This window comes from Lactuca sativa, chromosome 5 (assembly GCF_002870075.4).
Source record: "Lactuca sativa cultivar Salinas chromosome 5, Lsat_Salinas_v11, whole genome shotgun sequence".
Lineage (NCBI taxonomy): Eukaryota > Viridiplantae > Streptophyta > Magnoliopsida > Asterales > Asteraceae > Lactuca > Lactuca sativa.
The window spans coordinates 264,178,083-264,188,505 of record NC_056627.2 but is presented as its reverse complement, the minus strand read 5'-3'; the positions used below and the strand labels follow the sequence as shown (position 1 = coordinate 264,188,505).

At 35.1% G+C, this 10,423-nt stretch overlaps 1 long non-coding RNA gene across 1 annotated transcript; it reads right to left on the bottom strand.

Annotated features, from left to right (window-relative positions):
* Positions 1-5,359: 5,359 nt before the first annotated feature.
* LOC122198109 (uncharacterized) lies at positions 5,360-6,695 on the bottom strand. The gene is made up of 3 exons (XR_006191956.2): positions 6,448-6,695; positions 5,748-6,098; positions 5,360-5,677 (listed from the first exon to the last, which is right to left on the bottom strand). It is a non-coding gene; the product is annotated as an uncharacterized LOC122198109 (long non-coding RNA).
* Between the last annotated feature and the right edge of the window lie 3,728 nt (positions 6,696-10,423).

Sequence of the window (10,423 nt, the reverse complement as noted above, 5' to 3'; positions counted from 1 at the left end):
GGAAATGGGTAGTGGCTGAACCTTACCATGAGGTCGCTGGTGCTCGGCCTTGACCTTCCTGAAGGTCAAGCATCGCTCCACATACCCGGTGATCTCCCGCTTCATGCAGGGCCACCAATAACTCATCCTCAAATCCTTATACATTTTGTTGCACCTGGGTGTATAGAAAATTTGGACTTATGCGCCTCCTCTAACAATCTCTACCTCACTCCCCCTATCATCGGCACCGATACTCGGCCACACTGTGTCAACAAGCGACGACTATCCTTAACAAACAAAGGATACTGCCCCTGAATTCTTTCCAATTTCCAATTCTCTTTCTTCACCCCCTCAACCTGAGCCTCTCGAATCATGTCTATCATGGGTGGACTTAGCGTCACCCTCATACAAGTACCCCTGATTGGCGACCCCGTCGATTTGCGACTCAATGCATCGGCCACCACATTGGCCTTCCCTGGATGGTATAGGATCTCGAAGTCATAGTCCTTTAGCACGTCCAACCATCTCCTCTGTCGCATATTCAGGTTTTGCTCGTCCATCAAATACTTCAGACTCTTGTGATCGGTATACACCACGGATTTCACCCCATATAAATAGTGCCTCCAAATCTTGAGAGCAGACACCACTTCTCCCAAATCCAGGTCATGCGTGGGGTAATTTGCCTTGTGAGGCTTCAACTGCCTCGAGACATATGCGATCACGATCCCCTTCTGCATCAGTACCGCGCCTAGTCCTGAAATCGATGCATCACAATATACCACGAAGTCGTCCAATCCCTCGGGCAGTATTAGGATCGGAGCCTCACATAACTTCTGTCTCAGGGTCTCAAAAGCCTTCTGCTGATCCTCTAGCTTGATAAATCTTGGACCTTTGGGTTCAAGGGACTTCATATTGTCCAGATATGAAGACTCAACTCCATGACAAGCTCATAAAACTCAAGTGCTCAAAGAAGGATGAAAAAAGGCCCTAAACTCCCTAGAAAAGGCAGTACTAGGTGGTGATTTTTTACCTTCAAACTGAAGTTAGCACTGGAAAAAACTTGATCCAAAAGCCTCTTCTTGTTCCACGCCTTGATGCTCTTCACTCTTCTTCCAAAAATGCACTAGAACACCCAAAGTTAGCTTCTCTCTCTCACAAACGAATACACTTGATTAGGGTTTCTCACAGAGCATAAATGTGATAAGGGAGGCGGGAATGGAGGCTTAAGGTACTTTAAATAAATAGGACACAAACCCTGAAAATTAGGGTTTTCTCACTCAGCACCTACTCGTTGAGTTGTGTTCCTCCAACTCGTCGAGTAGACTCTAAAAATCACACGACCATTAACTCCTCTACTCGGCGAGTTGGGGCCTCCAACTCGTCAACTTGCTCTGAGAATATAAATGTAATTTAATTAAATGTTATACCTGGGATTCGACATGTTACAATCTTGGCATTCCTCCCACAAACCATAGGAGGATGATATATAGATATGTCGGCGAGTGACGTGAAGAACTCATACATCCCCTCGTCAATCGGCTCAGCACTAGAGCCTGAACCTGGACTAGAACCTCCTCCACGAGTGCTCATCTCCATATTGAAAACAACCAATATATGCTCAGAACATAATCCAAGAATCCTCATTCTACATGCTTCCTAGAATCTCTGTGACTCTTCTTGATTCGAGTACGGATCCTATGCTTTCAGTAGTATGGGCCCAATACTACCTTCCAGACATATCCATACTTTCCTCAAGAATTATCCTAAATCATCTAAGTCACCTTCTCAAATTGGTACTCCAAGTACCTGCTAACCATCGCATCTAAACCCATTAAAACACTTCCTAGGCTCTCCTAGGTTCCTCACCCCACCCTGCCATCAATTGGTGAAGAACCTCTACTAATGCCAGCTAACTACTCCATGAGTACAATTACATACAACAAAACTTAGATAATCCTTCGACTAAAAGACTCAACCCTACAATGGTTAGACTCAGACGAGAGATAGACAATAGAGTCAAATCAATCACTCTGAGATTATTTAACCTTTGCAGCATGCAACTTAATATATTCATGAAATAATTAAGCCTCATCAATACGAGTACCAGAAAGTACAAAGCAAGCAACATTCGAGCATCAGAAATCTAACTAGTACATCACCTAATCAGGCCATTCTATCTAATCATCTGAAATTCCATACTAGCATGATGTTATAAAATCTCAACCAATAGGCATATAAAGGCATCTCTCCTAGCATTCTATCATGCAATCTCGAGCAAATCCTTAACTCTAATGTAGCATGCTATACACATGTACACATATTGAAAATAGATAAACATGTATGGTTATTTTGGGAAATACTTACTTGAGTTTGGCCGATTGCACGCATCACACCTCTTACTTAAAAAAATCTTTTAAAAAAATTCATTTACTTTGTGAAGAGATTACCAAATCCTCAATTTGAGTTCAGACACATCGAGTGTGTGCCTGAATCCCTTAAACCAAGGCTCTGATAACAACTTGTAACATCCCAAAAACTCTAAGTAAAATTTTTTACTCTTAAGTCAATCAAAACCATCAACCATTATTTCAAAAACCCATCAAGTATGATAATGTATAAAATAATTATCAAAGTAGAAATCATATTATCAAAGGCGGAACACTAGTGAATATGATGCAATCATGTCGAACTCTTCCCTTTGGAACAGGAAGTGCCTGAATTTTTTTTGAAAATAAACCGTAAGCACAAAGCTTAGTGAGTTCCCCAATATACCACATACCATACATACATTGCCATGGGCTAACTACATGGTCTTGCATACAAGTGCCATGGGCTACCCCCATGATCTTTCCTTGAAATGTCATGGGCTACCCTAGGGTCTTACATCTAAGTGTCATGGGCTACCCCATGGAATTTCATGAAAATGTCATGGGTTACCCCATGGCCTTTCATACAAATACCACGGGCTACCCTCGGGGTATTTCATGAAAGTATCACAAAGACAACTAGCACCCTACATAGTATCGTGAGAAGACTCACCTCAATTTGAGATGAATGAATCACATACACGCTGACGCTAGAAAGACTATTCTTACTGAACATATCCAAAACCAACCTTAATTAACAATTAGGGTAATAACCCATAACCAAAGGCATATTTCATATTATCTCTTACAAAGTATAAAATACCATTTTACCCTTCTAAGGCTAAACTCATCCAATCATGGACCAAGGCCCAAAATAACTTATTTCTACTTTTAGGAGTAGGCCATGCGTACTCCTTAACTACACCCCGGATAGTGAGTTTCCATTGAAGAGAAAACGGGGTAAAACTTGTTATGCCCTGCGTACTCCAGGGTTACACCCCGCGCAATCCTGCTGATGCTGGTATTGAATTTTAAGCTCTTAATACCTAAAGACTAAACATCCAACCCATAGATTTTGATCTTGGAAAGGTCTTAATTGTCAAAGTCATCAAGTTTAATCTCTTTCATGGCTTATAGAGCCCAAAACCAAACCTTAGCTCCATAACACTCTTTAATAACATCAAACTCTTGTATGAGTGAGAATAACAACAAATACTTTATTTTTATGACACATGATCCTCAGAAACAACATAAAATGAACAACTTGAGCTCTAAAGTAGGTTTTGCTCACAAGAACCAAAACCATGGGACTAAAAGCTTTCAAATCAAGGGTCAAACTTAGATCTAATTATAGAACCATAAATCTGAGAACTTTATACATCTATAAAGCTTGAAAAGGTGAAGAAAGTTATGCATCTTAAAGCTCCAATCCCACCAATCCTCAATGATGAACTTCTCCTTCTTCCACAAGGCACCAAGAACACTCTAAAGGTCCAAAACAAGCTCTCAGGGTTTTGGATTTTGAAATGCCAGCAACAGGAAGTGGAGGCTGATGATAAAGGAGGCCTTAAGGGACTTAAGGTGTTTAAATAGAGGCTCAACCCTAAAATTTAGGGTTTTAGGGTCAATGTGAGTACGCCTTGCGTACTCCTTATGTATGCCCAATGTACTCAAGGATACCCATGTCATCCTTTAATGATGTATGCCCTGTGTACACATAGAGTATGCCCCACTTTAATTTAAGACCCCCATTTTCCACTTCAACTTCAAACAAACATAACATCTTTCTTTCAGCTCTGTTTTTGGCATTCTTTATATGCACAGAAAGGTATTGAAGAGTCCAAAATCATATCTCATTACTTTTGACTTAAAACATGCCGTACTAAAATTCTTAATACACGTAAGAAGCCCGATTTATAATGTTTCCCTTTTCTTCCCATTCCAACATACGGATTAAGGGCTTAGACCTCACAACCAATATTATCAATAAGGCCCAAATTTAATTTCTCAAATCCCAAAACCTTTATATGATTGAATTCCAGTTCAAAACCCCAAATTTAGAGACAACCTAAAACAGGGTGTTACATATCGACATAGGTACCTTCGAGGGTGAAACATCCAATTGGGCTAACATACTAGGATGCGAGGAGAGTTCAGTTACCTATAATTACCTTGGAATGCCAATTAGAGCTAATATGAATCTTGAAAAAAACTGAAGCCCATTATTAATAAGTTTCACTCCAAGCTATCCTCATGGAAATCTAAAACACTTTCTTTTAGTGGTTGGGTAACACTAATCACGTCAATGTTAGGTAATCTACCCACATACTTTCTTTCACTGTTTAAGGCACTCATGGGAGTAGTGGAGGAACTTGAAAAAATTCGAAGAAGGTTTCTATGGAGAGGTCATGATGAGGAAAATAAAATACACTGGGTCTCATGGAATAAAGTTATGACTCCAAAAAAAAAGAGGGTGGACTTGGTGTCAATTCAATTCAAGCATTAAACATAGGTATAATTGTGAATCGATGGTGGAGGCTAAAATCGAGGTTCCATCACTATGGTGCCAAGTCATTTTTGGTATACATAATCTCAGTGCCGTTCGAAGACGATTTGAGGCCCGGGGCAAAATAAAATTTGAGGCCCTTCACTGTCACACCTCAAAAAATTCAGTACAAACTAAATGACATTTAGTGGCACAGAAAAAATGTCACTAAAAACCCACTAGGGTATCAGCGGCACAAAAAATAAGTGTCACTAAAAGCAGTGCTACTAAAGGCCTTTAGTGACACTTCTTGATTGTATCGCTGCAACCCTTTTGGGTTTTAATGTCACTTTTTTATGCCAATATAACACTTTTTTGATGTCACTATATAATTGTTAAATTAAAAAGATTTTTTGTTTTTGGTGGCACTTATTTATTACAAAACATTTACATATGAAACTTAGCTGCGATTTTTTTTATAATTTAAATGGAATATAAAATAATAAGAAAAAAATTATGATAATAAATAGAAAAACACAAAAATATTACTTCAATTAAAAATTAACTCGTTTTACAACAATAATCTGATTATTCAACACAATATTATCTTCCAAGAGGCTTAGTAAGTTTAAACGGTGTCCTAATAATACGCAAAACATAATTCTTGATTAGTAGAGCTTGGAAGAACCCATTTCAATCCAATAAATATTGATTAATGGTTTAACAAGTCTAAACGTGTTGCCACCTCGTCCAATCCAATAACCCAAAGTTATGATGCCGACGAATCTTGATTAACGGAGCTTGGAATAACCCATTTGATCTATATTCATTTCGCCATCTTCTCACCCTGCAATTCATATATCATTGAGAATCTCATAATTTAAATTATAATATAACATATAAATGACAAAATTAACCTCAATAAACCCATTAACACATCAAGAAACGAGGAATTGTTCATATGGTAAGAATCATGTACTTTCAGGGTGGCTTTTATTTCCAAACTGGAATAAAGTTAAGCAGAAATAACAATATGGTTATCATCTTCAAGATATTTTGAAGTGCTGATAAACAACATACAACAATAAATCACTTACCTGCCATGAATAGTTTCCATAGAATCAAGTTATTTAATCAGAAAAATAAAACTAAAGCTAGACAGGAAACATAGAAGTAGTCATCAACCTTATTTCGTTGGTAACAAACTAGGTTTAGGAGAAAATAAGAAGTTTACTTACTCATAAGAACTCAGTTATATCTCACCAAACCTGCACAAAAACACAACTCAAAAATGTTATCTTCTTAGCAATGCTCTTCCCTAATATTCATTTCCTGAGAACAACTAATCATGCATCTATATTCGATTGCTAAAAAAACTAGATTGAGAACACTAAGAAAAAAAACATTATCAAAAGTCAAATAAAATTATGCATGTAGAGAACATGATAATATTTGGCTTTGAGGAACAATGCATCGCTGGTAGTTAAAATGACACATCATCTAGAAATTTAAAGTCTGATGGAATGCTATTTCAAGTTAGGGTTCTAAAATCGAAAGAGGGAGAAAGTGGTGATGTGTTAGGTTTGAAGCAAATCGAAGAGAAAGAGAAGAGAGTACCTTGATCGACGAAGCTAGGGTGCTAAAATCGGTCGGAGAAGAAGCTGGAGTGGATGTGTCTATTGTAAAACGAAGCTAAAATCCTTGGGAGAGAAAGTAGGTTGAATATGTGACATATCTGTGTGTAATTAGGGTTTAATGGATGCAGTTGAAAATTTGGCAAATAGAGGGTAATGGAAAAAATTGGAAACAGGGGGAAATGAAAAAGAAAGGGGGGAGGCAACGAGGGAAATGAAAATTTTAGAAAACACTTCGATATCTTTTAAAAGCGGGAACATTAGTGACAATAAACGGTAAGTGACACTAAATGACATAATATAGTGGGATAAAATAAATGTGCCACTAATTGTCATTTTGTCTATAGTGATTTTGTTAAATTTAAAAACTTAATACAATATTTTAAAATTGTCTTTGATCCCTTACAATCGTTGTTTTTATAGTTTTTATTTTTATTAATATAATTTTTTAATTATTATTTACTCCCTCATACATAATTATTTGGACCGAAACTTTATTTTTATAAATTGTAGTCCACTTTGCAAATGAGTTCTCCGTTTCGCGTGTTGTATTAAATACTAATCGTATAAAAGATAAAGTTAATATGATAAAACAAACTAAAATAAAATAAAAATTGTAAAAATCACCTTATAGAAGAAAACCTAAACGCAGCATAATCTAATGGGAAAACTACAATAAAGTCCCTACATATAGGCCTCATAATCGATTTAGTCCCTATATATTTTTTTTATTCAATTAAGTCCCAAATACCGGTAATCGTATTCAATTTAACCCTTTGACCCAGTCAACAGGTCATCCAACTTTCAAAAATTACATTTTTGGCCCAGATTTCAAATTTTATTACAAATTTGGTCCAAAATTTACACTTTTGGCCCGGATTTTAAATTTTTTTTACAAATTTGGTCAAAACTTTACCTTTTTTGCCCAAATTTTAGAATTTTATTATGAATTCATCCTCATTTTAGTTTTTTTTTGCAATTTTTTTTTTCAAAAAATTGTTTCTAATATGTTTTTTCTTTATAAAATCATATTTATACAAAAAAAAATATATTTTCACATAAAAATCTTATATTTTCTATATAAAAACTTTTTTTAAAAAGTTTTTTGTATATGAAATATTTAGTTATAAAAATAAGTATTTATTAAGTATATAAATATATAGAAATCCGTTTTTATAAAAAAAAATGTATACAAAAACGTATTTTACAAAAAAAAAATGTATACAAACACCTATTTTATCTATATTTTTTTTATAAAATCGTGTTTGTTTATATATTTTTTTATAAAAACGTGTTTGAATATTTTTTTTATATAATACGTGTTTGTATACATTTTATAAAATGTATACAAACACGATTTTATAAAATATATACAAACACGTATTATATAAAAACTTATTCAAAAACGTTTTTATAAAATGTATACAAACACGTATTATATAAAAAATTATTCAAACACGTTTTTATAAAAAAAAATATAGATACACACCTATTTGTATGTGTGTGTGTGTGTATATATATATATATATATATATATATATATATATATATATATATATATATATATATAAAGGTGATAGGTGTTTGTATACATTTTTTTATAAAAACAAATTTATATATATTTATATACTAAATAAATACATATTTTTATAACTAGATATTTCATATACAAAAAACTTTTTAAAAAAAGTTTTTATATAGAAAATATAAGATTTTTATGTGAAAATATATATATTTTTTTGTATAAGTATGATTTTATAAAGAAAAAACATATTACAAACAATTTTTTGAAAAAAAATTGCAAAAAAAAACTAAAATTAGGATGAATTCATAATAAAATTCTAAAATTTGGGTAAAAAAGGTAAAGTTTGGACCAAATTTGTAAAAAAAATTTTAAATCCGGGCCAAAAGTGTAAATTTTGGACCAAATTTGTAATAAATTTTGAAATTTGGGCCAAAAATATAATTTTTGAAAGTTAGATGACCTGTTGACCGGGTCAAAGGGTTAAATTGAATACGATTACCGGTATTTGGGACTTAATTGAATAAAAAAAAATATATAGGGACTAAATCGATTATGAGGCCAATATGTAGGAACTTTATTGTAGTTTTCCCTAATCTAATTGATTAAATCAACCACATACAAAGGTTCACAAAAAAAATAATGTTTTGTTGTTGACTCAGAATTTAATCTCTTTTCGGAATCTGTCGACATGAACTAATAATATTTCCTTCATTATTTTTTATGATCTTTCCATTTGAATTTGTATAACATAATAGGAAATTTTGTTGTTGAATTGAAAGTTTTGATAGGATATATTTGTAGAGTGCACTTTTGAGAAAAAAAAAAGGATATGCTTACACACATAGAATTTCAACAATAACAAATTTTTATGTGGGTGATTTCTTCCAAGTGGCTCCACGTTTTTTAGAGGGGCCTTAACATTTATAATGTTAACCATGGTTCTAAAAAGCGCCTCAAGGCGTGCCATGGCGTGAGACGTGATGTAGCCGTTACGAAAACATCCAAGGCGGGTTTATGAAGCGTGACGCCCAAATAACGAGTCACGACGCGCCTTATCGTGTTATGGCGCGAGTTTTTTTTTTTTTTTTGTTTTTTTCTATGTTTTTTTATCGGGCCTAAAATAAATGAGTTTTTATTAACTTTTTTCTATTAGATATTAATATAATACTTCTAAAAACTTTATATATTTGAAAAAATTCAATAATTATATGATTTATATCTTTTAATTTAGAACCTTTTTTTTAAGTAAACGGACAAATTTACATATAATCATATACGAAAGTTCAATACATATCGATTAAAGGCAAACGGGCAACAAGCTGCGCCGCTAGCCCTTTCTGGATGACAAAACCAATTCTTTTTAAAACAACATTTGTGGATCTAGGAGATATGACATTAGAATGCATGACCCATTGGACTCTATTAAGGAGCTCCACCGCCTCTGGTGCGAGAAAACCAAATGTATCGAATGCAAAAGGAACAAACACATGTTGATTTTCTCTACATGCATTCTCGTCCTTTACCACTTTGCACGCAGCGACTTTCAAAGCGGCATGGCCAGCTGCGAAACCTCCGCTCCCCAAACCAACGAGAGGAGAGACACTAGTAAGATCCACGCACGCATGCTTCCCTCCTATCCATCCAAAGACCAAAATGTCAGCCGGTCTAAGTGTGGACCTGCCATCCTACGGGTCCGTCAAAAAGTTCACTGGCACTTCTTTCTTCACAGAAATACCAGCACGCCGACAAGCATCAAAGAGAACATCTCGAACCACATCATGTCTATACTTGAAACCAGGGAGCTCTCTACAATGAACCGCGTGTTCCCCAAAGGTATCCAAACATGCCTTTCGACAAACTGGGCATATCTCGTCAATTGGGAATATGGGAATCATGAGGCGGTAACGAAGGATAGTTCGGTACTCCACAGGAGACATATGCTGGCCAAGACCATCAATAAGGATAGTTAGCAGAAAATCTTGAGCATGAGGCGCCCGCAGACACTCAAAGACTGTTTTCTGTCTGACAGTCATGTAGAAGTTGACTTCCATATCTTGGACGATTTTGCTAAAAAGGGCACACGCCAAAGCTTTTTGGGATTTAGGGGGGGAGGGGGGGGGGGGGGGGGGGCGGTGTCCTTATTAGTGAAACCGCTACAGTCAAATCCCGGAATCGTATCACGGAGACGAGTCATTCTTGCGCTTCAAAAAAAAGAACCTCTTTAGTGAAACCTTGATGTTAACATATATAAAAAAATAACCTCTTTAGGGAGAAGTGAGGTTCGAACACGGATCAACAACCACAACCATTCTTGCGCTTCAAACCAAATGAGCTGCAAGCACCTTTGGTTATTTTTGGGATACGTATAGTATTTATCATTTTAAAACTATATATATATATATATATATATATATATATATATATATATATATAT